The sequence below is a fragment of the Nycticebus coucang genome, chromosome 8 (genome assembly GCF_027406575.1).
Source record: "Nycticebus coucang isolate mNycCou1 chromosome 8, mNycCou1.pri, whole genome shotgun sequence".
In the NCBI taxonomy this organism is placed as follows: domain Eukaryota; kingdom Metazoa; phylum Chordata; class Mammalia; order Primates; family Lorisidae; genus Nycticebus; species Nycticebus coucang.
Window position 1 is genome coordinate 103,468,551 of NC_069787.1, and position 14,409 is coordinate 103,482,959.

Sequence of the window (14,409 nt, forward strand, 5' to 3'; positions counted from 1 at the left end):
CAACAGTGGTCATGTAATAGAATTACAACTCAAGACTGATGAACAGTGGGCCCAAATAGTCCACCAACCCATTCTGTCATTATTTCTCCAGTTCCAGAGTATTATTGGAAAACACATACTTGGCAACTGGCATAACCCCCATATTAGCTTTCTGATCCATGTGATTAAAAGTCATTATGGTAACTTTGGCTAAAGGGAAGTACATAGAACTTCCTATTCCTGTGAAACAATAAACCAGAAGCAATACTACATTCTTGGATAAACAGCAGCATTTTAATCAAAGACTTAAAAAAAGTAGGGTTGGCAAAACCCATTACTTCTCCTTTTAACTCACCAGTTTGGCCTATGCAGAAGTCAGAAGGATCTTGGAGAATGATTGTGTACTATCACAAATTTAAGCAGGTGGTGAGTAACTGTAGTTGCAGCCCTGGCACTTGATATGCTACTGACCTGGCTAATGCCTTTTCTCCAAATAACATGAACCACTCAAAGCAAGTTGTTTTTACCTAGAAGGGACAACAGTATACCTTCAGTACTTCAGCAGTGTGTTAATTTTCCTGTCTCTGCCATAATATGGTTGTGTAGTTACCTATTATCTCACAATTTCTATAGTTTCAGGAGTCTAAACACAGTTTAATTGAATCCTCTGCTTCGAATCTCATAAGGCTACAATCGAGGTTCTCACTGTGCTGTATTCTCTCATCTAGATGTTCCGCTGGGGAAAATTAATTTCTATGTTCACTTAGGTTGATGGCAAAATTCATTTCCTTGCGGTTATAGAATGAAGGCCCCTGATCTTCTGCTGACTAATAGCTACAGACAACTCTCAGGGCCAAGAAGCTGCCCACAGTTAAATGCTCCCTAGGATTCTCCAAGGTGATCACTTACTTTGTCAGACCAATGAGGAAAATCCCTAGAGCAAGTCTGCTAGCAGTCTTATATAACATAATATAATCACAGAACTACCCTATCAACTTTGCTATATTAAGTTGGTTACAAACAACAAGTCACAGGATTCAACACATCCTAGGAGACTACACAAGAGCATGAATATCAGGACGTAGGGCTCATAAGGGGCCACACCTGAGTCTGTCTACCTCAATAGTCCAGAGATATCTTCATAGTCCTTACACTCCACAAAACATCACACAGGTTGATATTATGTTCCAGACCAGTGAATGTCCAGATACTTTACTGAGGATGCCACAGGCTCCTGAATATAGGCGGTGAAGGTGAAAAAGACAACACCAACAGTTGATTTTGTATGTTTTAACTAAGGCTTTAGATGTACCTCCTGCTCACCATATTCAATTAGCACAATGCTATCAAAAATAGCAATAAGTAATTATGTAAATACATGGGGGTACAAAACTAAAAGAAATGAAAATATCCCTTTGAGAAGTAGGATTGTGATTAGACAGGATAGAAGAGGAGGCTGCTATTTTGGTAACAATATCATTTGGTTTTTTTCTTTTTTTTTCAAAGAGACAGGGCTTTGCTCTGTTGCTCAGGGTGGAGATGCAGTGGTGAAATCATACACATAGCTCAGCCTTAAACCCAGTGAACCCCTGGCTCAAGTGATCCTCCTGCCTCAGCCTCCTGAGGGGCTGGCACTACATACATATGCCACCACCACAGGCTAATTTTCACTGTAAGAGACAACATTTCACTATGTTGCTCAGTCTGGCTCAAACTCCTGAACTCAAGCAATTTTCCTGCCTCTCAAAGTGCTGAGACTACAGGTGCGAACCACTGGGTCCAGCTCATTTAAATTTTTTATTTAAAAAAATTAGATTATGAAAAGAAAAAAATAAAGATTTGAATCAAGAAATAACAGATAAATAATTAACTACAGAAAAGTTAAGGTGGCAATATTAACATCAAATTGGCATTTAAGATTAGATATACTAAACAGGAAAAAGATGGCTACTACAAAATGGTAAAATGCTAAATATACAAAGTAAACAAACCAATCGCTTCCTTTGAATTTGCTTTTATACTTTTAAAACTCCCAAATCACAGTTTTTCTTCAAACTTTTGTAATTGCATTATTATTTTATTGCTTGTATTTAAATCTTTAGTACATCTACACTTTGGTGTATGATTCCAGGTAAATCTTTTCTTCCTATTTGTTAATCAACTGTCATAATTACGATGAAGACAAAAAAAGTGGCAGAGAAATATAATTTTTAACATTAATTATTAATATACTTAGGTCTGTTTCTGTTCGAGTGATACACCTGCTAGTTGTTGGCCATTAATTTAATTATTTTCTATGCCACTATAATACAATGTATTAATTGGAAGAGTTAAGTCTTTCATTATGCTTTATTTTCAGAATTTTTGTAGCCACTTACACATAGTTTGTTCTTCTAAATCATGTCAGCAAGTACAAAAACAATCCTTAACATTTTGCTATGACATTACATACAAAAATTAATCTTAAAAGATTATTAAAGGAGATATAAATGGACGGTATTTCAGGAAAAAATTATCTGATTTACTTCTAATCAAAGAAACACAAAATGTTATATACCATTTTTATCTTTAAAAATGACAAACAATATTTTTAAATGATGAGCTTCAGCATTTTTAGGATTTTACAAAATAGGTATTTTCAACTCTGGTAGGAAAAGAAAGCTATTTGGTAATTTTATACAAAGCCTTAAAAATATTGATTTTTTTTTTTTGACCTAGCACTTAAGTGAATCATATATAAGAAAACAATATGAGCATCAGTATTTTCTAAACTTTTAACTATAAAACAATAAAAATGTAATCAAAAGGAAAAACAAAAATGACATCCACAAAATATGAAATATACATTAAAAATTCCTACATTCAGGCTCGGTGCCCGTAGCCAGTGGTTATGACACCAACCACATGCACTGAGGTTGGCGGATTCCAACCTGGCCCGGGGCCAGCTAAACAATGACAACTGCAACAAAAAGATAGCCGGGCATTGTGACAGGCGCCTTTAGTCCCAGCTACTTGGGAGGCTGAGGCAAGAGAATAGCTGAAGCCCATGAGTTTGAGGTTGCTGTGAGCTGTGACGCCATGACACTCTACCAAGGGCGACTTTAGTGAGACTCTGTAAAAAAAAAAAAGAAAAAAAAATTCCTACATTCAAGGAATACCAACAATGAAAAAAATTAAATCATTCTGCTTTTACAAAAGAGACACAATTGTAATATAAGCTCAGATCAAATACCAGACAAAATATATCCAAATACTAAAAATTATGATTATGAATACTTTCTCCTCATCCTTTTAAAAATTATTTTCTAAATTTCTAACAAGAGTACATGAGTTCCTTAAAAGTAATCAATATTGTTTTTAAAATTATACATGCAAAAACAAATCATCTGTTAAAACACATCAGCAAATTATTAATTTACTAAGTGCTGGCTATATTCATTTTACTATAGAAGGCCATATAGGAGATACAAAAGTGCCTGCCATAGTTCCTGATACACATAAACATTTTAATCCTTTGGGGGGGTTGGGAATGTATATTCAAGGGAAGCAAACCTTTCATAAATGCATAGCAAAAATATGGAATGAGGTTAAGTTCAGATTTTAAACTTGACTAGAGATGATAGTTGATAGGAGAATAGAGTTTGTCTTACGTTGAACAGATGCTTTTAAAATAACAGTTAACAGGGCAGTGCCTGTGGCTCAAAGGAGTAGGGCAGGGGCCCCATATACTGGAGGTGGTGGGTTCAAACCCAGCCCCGGCCAAGAACTGCAAAAAAATAAATAAATAAATAAAATAACAGTTAACACTAACCACCTGTTTTCAGGGAACCATCAGCAGAAGGTTAGATAGTAAAGAATGGAAGAGAAAATATTTTCTGCTAGTTGCTAATGGTATAATGTCAGACATTAAGTTTTGATCATATAAATTAGCAATTCCAAAATGTTTGTATTTCATGAACTAGGAAATCTCAAAAAAATAGTCTGAGAGATGAGCAAAAGATTGACAATAAATTAATAGCAAAAACAACAACAAAAAGTAGAGATACTCAGCTCAGTGCTTGTGGCTCAAGCAGCTAAGGCGCTAGCCATGTACACCTGAGGTGGCAGTTTCAAATCCAGCCCGGACCCACCAAACAACGATGGCTGCAACCAAAAAATAGTCGGGCATTGTTGCAGGCACCTGTAGTCCTAGTTACTTGGGAGGCAGAGGCAGAATAGCTTGACCCCAGGAGTTGGATGTTGCTGTGAGCTGTGATGCTGCAGCACTCTACCTAGAGTGACAGCTTGAGGCTCTATCTCAAAAAAAAAGTAGAGACATTCATCATCTACTGGTGAATATTTTTCTATTTTGCACAAACTAGTGTCACAATTCATGGAACCACTGTGAATTGCTATGCTTTTCTTATGTGCCTGCATCATTCTTTTATTATAGGATATAATGGTATTTTAAAAAAACAACATTCAAATGAATTATTTTGATTAACCACAGCATCTTATTCTAAGCAATATTACTTAGGTAAATTCTTTAGTACAATTAAAAAGAACATGTTTAATACATAAGAGCTGTATTACATATAAGGTTATCTTCTGGCTCAAAACATGACTGCTCAGGCTGAGCATCATGGCTTACACCTATAATCCTAACACTCTGGAAGGCCAAGGTAGGTGGTTTGCTTGAGCTCAGCAGTTCCAGACTAGCTTGAGCAAGAGGCAGACACCCGTTGCAACTAAAAAATTAGCTGCGTGTCATGGTGGGAGCATGCAGTCCCAGCTCCCCAGGAGGCTGAGACGAGAGGATAGCTTGAACCCAGGAGTTTCAGGTTGCCGGAGCTATGATGATGATACCAGAATTACGTCTTCAATAGGTTCTTGGTCTTGGTGATTTGAAGAATAAATCCATGAACCACAGATCAGTGGTAAGACAAGATTTATTTACAGAAAAGAATACAAAAACACCAAAGCTCCCAGCAGGGAGAGAAAACCTAAGTTGGGAGAGAAAAGCTCTCTGTCTGTCTCTCTCCCCAGGCTCTTTGTCTAGGGGTATATATAGGTGCATGGGTTCCTTGTATATGAGGCCAGGAAATGAATGAATACAGTCCTTTCCCCTGGGCAAGGTGAATGAAATGTACTAATGAATGGACACAGTCCATTCATGGAATTGAGGCCCAGGAAACTTACATGAAATTGACCTAAGCATAGGAAATGGGGGTTCCCTATTCAGTCATAAGTGCAAAGGGAAGGAGACACCAAGGCGCTGGTGTCTCCCCAGCAGCTGTCTAGCCCCTTTGGCTACTGGAGCCTCCGGTGGGAGTCGGAGCCCCACCCCTTGCCTACCCTCCAGCCTGCTGGTTCTTCTGCTATCTGCCATTGTACCAACACCACCAAGGTGGAGGCGGCTGGTCCTCCAGCTCAGCTCAGCTCAGCTGGCTGGCACGCCACCTGTCCTCTATCAATGAGGCAATGGTGCTCTACCCATGGTGCCAGTGAGCCTCTGTCTCAAAAAAAAAAAAAAATTTTTTCAGAAAACAAAAAGACAGCTTTTTCCAATTTAGAATTCAACATATTTACAAATACAGAAAAATGTAGTTATCTATAGAATCAGAATCATATTAATCACACTAAAATTGGGCAGAATTTATTAAGAAATTTATGAATGTTACTGAAAGAACCAGACCAGCGCCACCTTAAGAGTTAAGTTTCGCTTTCCCCGCCATTTCACTACTTCACTCAATAAGTTTCACTTTCCAGACAAGCCCAGGCAAGCCCAGGCAATTCCCCGAAATCATGAGACAACCGCCCACCAACCAGGGATCCCCACCTAACCAATCCAGAAGCACCCCCTTTGTTTCAAGCTGTGCATGCACACCTGCTGCGCAGCACTATAAGAACCCCCTGCTCCAGAGCTCAAGGCTTCTGGCTCAGATCCATTTCAGCAGAGCCCCTGGGAGCCCAAGCTCAAGCTTGCAATAAAAGGCTCTTTTGCTTTTGCATCAGACTCAGCTCCTCAGTGGTCTTTGTGGGGAATTTCGAGATCTGGGCACAACATTATCAAAGTATATTTATACTTTTAAGTATTATTAAATTTGTACAACAATACACTGACATATCAGTTTCATATGAGTCTCACAAGATTTAAAAGGCAGGAAATTAAACATTAAGAAGGAAAATAGAGTAGAAGATGTTTAGTAATTTATCCAAGACCATCCCAATTAAATAATGACAGTTTTACCTCTTTGTCTTCTAATATTATTTTTCTTACTATAGAATGATGGGGGACAATTATAGGTCAATAAAAGGAAAAAACGGGCAGCGCCTGTGGCTCAGTAGGTAAGGCACCGGCCCCATATACTGAGGGTGGCGGGTTCAAACCCGGCCCCGGCCAAACTGCAACCAAAAAATAGCCGGGCGTTGTGGCAGGCGCTTGTGGTCCTAGCTACCCGGGAGGCTGAGGCAAGAGAATCGCTTAAGCCCAGGAGTTGGAGGTTGCTGTGAGCTGTGTGAGGCCGCGGCACTCTACCGAGGGCCATAAAGTGAGACTCTGTCTCTACCAAAAAAAAAAAAAAAGGAAAAAATATCTAGTATGTGAATGTTCGAACAATTTTAATGCCAACTTATTTCTAAACTCTGAAGGCAACAAGTTTTTAAAATGACTCTGTATCATCTACAGTCATTAAAAACACAAAGTTATCCTGATTTTACTATACTCTAAAATGCCCAGAGCTCTTGGTTTCTTTCTCCTAATTCATACTTCCACTTACCTTCCTTCCCCCACTATTTCCACTGAAAATGGTGAAGTAGCAGTTCACTATATAATTTCTCTATACAGTCTAAAAGTTCACAAAATCTCATTGGCCCTATCTGAAACTTGGAAGTTCTCCCAGTGGCCTATGAACACTATAGTATTTCCTTTTTCAGTACTTTATGATAACTGCTATTGCCTAGCTACTAACTGTCATATCCTAATAATCCTGTTTCTACTATCATTCGAAAATGGTTCTGCCTTTTAAAACTCTTGCCAGGTGGCTTGCCTTCCCACTATTTCTCCTTGTGATACATTGGATTCTTAAATCAACCCCTCCTTCCATTCCTGTCATTAAAAATTTGTCTCAAATAGCCAGGTGCTATGCCAGGCACATGTAGTCCCAGCTACTTGGGAAGCTGAGACAAGAGAATCATTTAAGCCCAAGAATTTGAGGTTGCTGTGAGCTGTGACGTCAGGGCATTCTACCAAGGGGAACCAAGTGAGACTCTGTTTCAAAAAAAAAAAAAAAAATTTTTTTTTTGTTTTGTTTCATGGATCATAATGTTCTTCTCTGTCCTAATTTGAGCCATCACGCTGAGGCATTTTGGTATCTTTATTGAAGATACATTCAACAAATTTATGTTCATAATTTTTACTTCTGTAAGTAAGAGAAGCTAGCTAGGAACCTACCCAGGCAAACATCTGAGTGATGGGTAAAGGCAAAGTTGTGGGTTTTTTTGTTGTTGTTGTTTGTTTTTTTAACACTGTATAAGTCTATGTAACGGCTCGTCTCATGGAAGGGAGAACACTAGAATAGGTTAGACTTTCTTGCTATAGCAAGCTCAAATTGTGTCAGACAGTTCTGATCATCTGCCATGAAGTGTTGCTTGCAGAAGGCAAAGTTTTAATATGGGATATGGAGCTTTTAACTTTCTTGAGTACATTTTTTTAGATTCTTTCTGCATCCAATTAGGAGACATTTATATCCTAGCCCAAAATACTGCAAATAGCAAGACATCTATAAATAAGACCATGTTTGCTAGATTAAACACCTTATTTCAAGTAACTCAGCACCCTCAAAGAACTACAACTACTCAAAGAAGTTTGGGGCACCAATTGCAACTTACATTCTCCTTGTTTTTGTTTAACATTAAATTTATATTTCCAATATCTGGGTTACAAAGCTGCAGAGAGAAAATCAAATAATTATATGAACTCAGAAAGCTACAAATGTAGTCTCCAATGGCTTTAATAATTATTTTTTTTTTCCTAGTTTTTGGCTGGGGCTGGGTTTGAACCTACCACCTCTGGCATATGGGGCCAGCACACTACTCCTTTGAGCCACAGGTGCCACCCTTTAATAATTATTTTAAATATCCTCAATCCGCGTTTTCACTTCATTTATTGCTTTAAATTCAATTCTAATTTTTCCCACCCCCCAGACAGAGTCTCAAACTGTCGCCCTGGGGAGAATGCCATGACATCAAAACTCACAGCAGCCTCAAACTCTTGGGCTTAAGCGATTCTCTTACAGCCTCCCAAGTAGCTGGGACTACAGGCGCCTGCCACAAGGCCCAGTTATTTTGTTGTTTGTTTTAGCTGGCCAGGGCCAGGTTCGAACCTGCCAGGCTCAGTGTAGGTGGTCGGCGCCTTACCCACTGAATTATGGGCGCTACCCTCAATTCCAAATTGAGGGAAGAGGTTCCGAATGAGAAGGAATCAGCAATACAACTCTGGCACCATGAAAAAACGCTCTTTGAACAACCCCAAAGGATCACAATAGCTCTCCAGCACTGGATGCCAATCAAAAGGAAATTTCTGAAATGTCAGAAATGGAATTCAAAATATAGATTACAAGTAAGTTCAAGAAGATCCATTGAAAAGTTGAAAACAATACAAAGACACCAGAAAAATGATTCAAGACATGAATGAAAACTCACTAAGCAGATAATTTTTAAAAATAATAGGCTGGGCATGGTGGCTCACACCTATAATCCTAGCACTCTACTCTAGGAGGCCAAGGCAGGTGGATTGCTTGAGCTCATGAATTCAAGACCAGCCTTAGCAAAAACGAGACCCCATCTCTATTAAAAATAGAAAAACTGAAGCAAGAGGATTGCTTGAGCCCAAGAGTTGAATGTTGCTGAGAGCTATGATGCCACAGCACTCTATCCAGGGTGACAGCTTGAGACACTGTCTCAAAAAACAAAACAAAACAAAAAAAAAAACAGAACTTCTAAAAATGAGAGTCAATTGTGGAATTTCAAAATACAATGGAAAGTCACCAAGAAACTAGGTGAGAAGAAAAATATTTCAGAGCTGGAATACAAGGTTTTCAAATTAACCCAGTCAAAAATAAAGAAACAAAATCAGAAGAAATAATATAGTTTCTGAGAATTATGCAATTATGTAAAATACCCAAGCATAAGAATCATAGGCATGATTTTTCTTCTCCTGAGAAAGAAGGGAAAAAAAAAAAAAAAAAGCAAAAAGCCTGGAAAATCTATTTGAAGGTATAATGGAAGAAAACTTCCTGGTCTTACAGAAATTTCGTCATCTAGATAAAAAGGTATCAAACTCTTGGAAGATTCACTGAAAACAAGACATCACCAAAGCACCTCATTATCAGATAAAGTCAAAGACAAGGAGGAAAGCTACAAGATGAAAGCATCAACTAACTTAGAAAAGAAAACCCACCAGTGTAACTACAGACTTCTCAGCAGAAACCTTATAAGCCAGAAGAGATTGGGGTCCTATCTTGAGTCTTCTTAAACAGACTGTCAGCCAACAATTTTGTGTTGTGCAAAACTAGGCTTCATAAATGAAAAGAGAAAAAAAACTTTCTAAAACAAGCAAACACTAAAGGAATTTGTCACCACCAGACCTGCCCTACAAGAAACAGCGACAAGTGCTCTAAACACCAAAAAGAAAACCTAATATTGTCAACGTAAAAATATTAAAAAGTAAAAACTCAGGCAGACCAGAAGGATCATTCAGGTGAGCTCTCCGCTTGGGGTGTGCAGCAATGTGGTAGTCTACAGGGGACACAGCGTGTGATCCAGAGCAGTGGAGATCTTGAGACACTAGGTAAGTGATTGTGAGTTGGGAGTGAACTGCTGCCCCCCTCCCCCAAGGAGGTCTGGGAGGAGGTCTTTCTGCAGTTTCCGGTTCTCAGGGGAAGCTGCAGGATGAGTGGAAAGCTTGGAAGTGTGGGCAAACTCAAACAATGTACAAGAGCCAGATTTGAGCACTGGTTGGAGTGGATTTAACATCAGTTTGGTGGTAGGCGGGGCAGTGATACTGGAAAGGTCCTGGGTGCAAGGAGGCCCCAACTGTGGGAAGCCTGTGAGAAGGTCAGGAGGGTGGGCTCCTTACCAAGGGCTTAACATATGGCTGTCTTTGTTCACCCTGCGGGGACCAAAACTCCTCTCTTGGAACAGGCTCAAAGCCTATGGCATCCCACGGGAAATATTGTCAGGAGACACGGTGAGACCTGCCTCTGAAACATTCTGGAGAGCTTTATGATCACAACCAGGTGGAATCTGAATGCTCAGGACACAATCAGACCATTACTGAGGACAATGAAGTTGGGAAACAGGACCATGCCTGGGAACTAAGATTGCGGGCTATGTTCAGTGTCCCCTAAAAAAAATGACAGTGCCACCTAAAGTCCCAGTAACATATTGCAACATATAATCCTATTAAAGTTGGTACCTTCTACTACATACATGAAAAAAAAATTTTTTACTATTTTTTTTCTTCTTCTCTTTGTTGTTGAGGTTTTGACTATTACAGATTTTTTTGGTTTGTTTTGCAGTGTCTTGCTAATTTGTTTGGTTGGTTCTATTCTTAACTTCAATTTTTACTTTCATCAAGAGCAAGGGCTCCTGTATATTTCGGTTACATATTTTAGCCTCATTCTCTCTCTCTCTCTCACTCATCTCCATTTTCTCTTTTGATAAAGACTCTTCTACTTTTTTATTTTTCTGAAATAAATAACCATTGCAACAACTAAGATATACCCTCCTCTTTTTTCGGTCTTTCTTCTTTCTTTTTTCCTCTTCCATCTCTCTCCATTATTTGACACAACTGTATTTTTTATCTCCTTCATCTATTCTTATTTTATTATTATTATATCATTCTTTTTTCACTGAAAGCGGAGGTGGCACAGCTGTGGTCTGGCAGAAAGGTCACAGGAGTAATCTGGCTCAAGTAGGCAAAGAAATCATGGTTTAGGGAGCCTTTCTTCTTTGGCCCTCGGAAGAAAGTGTTGGCAAGTCCACACTACAGAATTTTTCTATTCCTTTTTCATTCTTATTTAATTTACTCTTCCTGGTTTTTATTTATGCTCTTTTCATTGTCTTCCTATTTTTGGCAAAGGAAGAGTCTAGCTTTGCTCAGCCTGGTACGGAGCTCTGGTAGATTTTGAGGAATCCACCAAGTTGAGACCCTCAAAATCCTTCACTTATAGGCACTGCCTCAGTACTCTGCTGATCAATACCATGTCTGCCATCACTCGCATTCTTTTGTCTGTCCTCCTTCTCTCCCACTCTACGATTTTTTTTCTTTCATCCCCTTTCCTTTTATTCTTCTCCTTTTCTTTTGCTCTTTCCTTCTATTTTCTTACTTCTTTCTTTTCCTCTTGTTTCTTCCTGCTCATTCTTTACCCTTCTTTTCCTTATGGCCTTATACCAAGAGGCCTCATCAACACCTAAGCTATGAGACAAGATAATTTGTTTTTCTGTTTGTTTGTTTGATTTTTGAGACAGAGTCTCAAGCTATTACCCTGGGCAGAGTGCCGTGGCATCACAGCTTACAGCAACCTGAAACTCTTGGGCTTACATGATTCTCTTGCCTCACCCTCCCAAGTAGCTGGGACTATAGGTGCTGGCCACAACACCTGGCTATTTTTTTGCAGTAGCTGCCTCAAGTTCTCACTGTTGTTTGGCAGGCCCGGGCTAGATTTGAACCCGCCAGCTTCGGTGTATGTGGCTGGTGACCTAGCCGATGAGCCAAGACAAGGTAATTTGAAGCAAAAGAGGAAGGGAAAAGGAATAAAGAAGGACAAGGAGGTGAACAAGAAGAAAGCACAGTGGAACCAATAGAAATGTTTGGGCACCATGAAAAGCCAAAACAAAGTAAATCCTCCAAGGAACTATGAGGCAGCTACTGCAAAAGACTCCACATATAAAGCATAAATGGATTTGACAAAAAGGAAATGTAAAATATGAATGATAAAGACAATAAAGGGAATGGAGAAGAAAATAGAAAGACACACCAAAAAACAGATGAAACATATGTAGAATATAGAAAGGATAAGGCAGAAAGGAAGGAGACAATCAGGGAATGTAAGGATGCAGTGGAAAGTATTAAAAATAGGTTAGACACCATGGAGAATAAAAAACCTCAGAGCCAGAGGATAAAGTTTTCAAGTTATCCTACATAGTTAAAGAGGAAGAAATGGAGAGAGAGAAAGAAGAACAGTTGCTTAAAGAACTATGAGACTTCATAAAGCATTCAAACATATGAATAATAGGAATCCCTGAAGGGGAAGAAGATTATTCCAAAGGAATGGAAGGTCTCCTGGAGACTATCATACATGAAAACTTCCCCAAGTTTTACTAAAGATACCGACACACTCCTTTTAGACGGATACCGAACTCCAGGTCATCTCAACTCAAACAGAGCTTCAAGACACATTGTAATGAACCTGTCCAAAGTGAAGACAAAAAAGAAAATTCTGCAAGCAGCCAACTGGCCTACAGAGGCAGAACCATTAGGATGACAGCAGACTTTTCAACTGAAACTTTCCAAAACAGAAGAACATGGTCATCCAACTTCAACAAAACAATTTTCAGCAAAGAACTCTGTCTACTAATAAACTAAGCTTCAAAAATGATGGAGAAATCAAATCTTCTATGGATATGCCAACACTGAGGTAATTCTCCACAACAAGACCATCTCTACAGAAAATATTTAGACCTATTCTCAACACTGACAATCACAATGGACCACCAGCAAAGTAAATACCCAAAAGCCAAAGGTCAAAACTTGGCTTCTACAATTGCATAAAGGATAAAACTACACAACAGACTTTCACAAAATAAGATCAACAGAACTCCACCACGCTTATTAACTCTCTCAATAAATGTCAGTGGACTGAACTCATCACTGAAGAGGCACAGGCTGGCTGACTGGATAAAAAAGCATAGCCGTCCATATGCTGTCTTCAGGAGACACACCTAGCCTTGAAGGACAAATCAAGACTCAGGGTTCAGAGATGGAAAACAGTATTTCAAGCAAATAGAAATTAGAAGGAATGAGGGGCTGCAATCTTATTTACAAATACAAGCAGATTTAAAGCAACTAAAGTTAAGAAAGACCAAGAGGAACACATTGTGCTGGTCAAAGGAACAATACAACAAGAAGACACTTCAATTTTAAACATTAATGTACCCAAGTGAAATGCACCCAGATTTATGAAACAGATCTTGATGGGTCTGAGCAGTATGATATCCTACAACACATTATAGCCAGGGACTTTAACACCCCTTTGACAGAACTGGACAGATCCTCTAAACAGAAACTAAACCAAGATACAAAGGAGTTAAATGTGACCCTAGAACAAATGGAATTAATACACATATGCAGAACACACCTGAAGAATATACATTTTTCTCATCACCCCATGGAACATACTCTAAAACAGACCACATCCTAGGACACAAATCAAACCTCAGCAAAATTAAAAGAATAAAAATAATAGCATCAATTTTCTTGGACCACAAGGCAATAAAGGTGGAACTCAACTCCAACAAAAACATTCATCCCCAAAAAAAGACATGGAAATAAAATAATCTTATGCTGTATAATAGCTGGTGAAGAAAAGATAAAAGAGGAAATCATTAAATTCCTCAAATATAACAAAGATGAAGATACGAGTTATCAAAATCTGTGGGATACAGCAAAAGCAGTGTTAAGAGGGAACTTTAGTGTATTAGATGCCTACATTCAAAAACCAGAGAGCGCATCAACAAACTCGCAAGGCTCGGCACCTGTAGCTCAAGAGGGTGAGGCATCAGCCACATACACCAGAGATAGCAGGTTCGAATCCAGCCAGAGCCCGCCAAACAGCAATGAGAACTATAACCAAAAAATAGCTGGGCATTGTGGGAGGGGCCTGCAGTCCCAGCTACTTGAGAGGCTAAGCAAGAGAGTCGCTTAAACCAAGGAGTTGGAGGTTGCTGTGAGCTGTGATGCCATGGCAGTCCACCCAGGGTGACATCTTGAGGCTCTGTCTCAAAAGAAAAAAACAAACCAACAAACAACAATAAACTCACAAACCACCTGATGGAATAGGAAAAAGAGCAACAATTTAATTTTCAACCAGCAGAAGAAAACAACCAAAATTAAATCAGAGATTTAATGAAATTATTAACAATCATTACAATCATTCAGAAACTAACAAAACAAAAATTTGGGCTTTTGAAAAAAATAAATAAAATCACTATATCTTTGGCCAGGTTAACAAGAAACAGAAAAATCTCTAATAACCTCAATCAAAAATGATAAAGGGGAAATAACACATGCCATAGAGATATAAGAGATTATCTCTGAATACTACGAGAAACACTGTTTCAAGAAATTTGACAATGTGAAAGAAATGGATATGGAATCATACCCTCTCT

The 14,409-nt window shown here is 38.8% G+C and overlaps 1 protein-coding gene and 1 non-coding gene across 4 annotated transcripts in view; both read right to left on the reverse strand.

The window, feature by feature from the left end:
- STAG1 (stromal antigen 1) overlaps positions 1-14,409 on the reverse strand; it is a 411,299-nt gene that overhangs the window by 237,731 nt on the left and 159,159 nt on the right. The gene's annotated exons all lie outside the window — the stretch shown is intronic.
- Positions 7,485-7,610, reverse strand: LOC128593014 (small nucleolar RNA SNORA28). Its single transcript, XR_008382204.1, has one exon. It is a non-coding gene; the product is annotated as a small nucleolar RNA SNORA28 (small nucleolar RNA).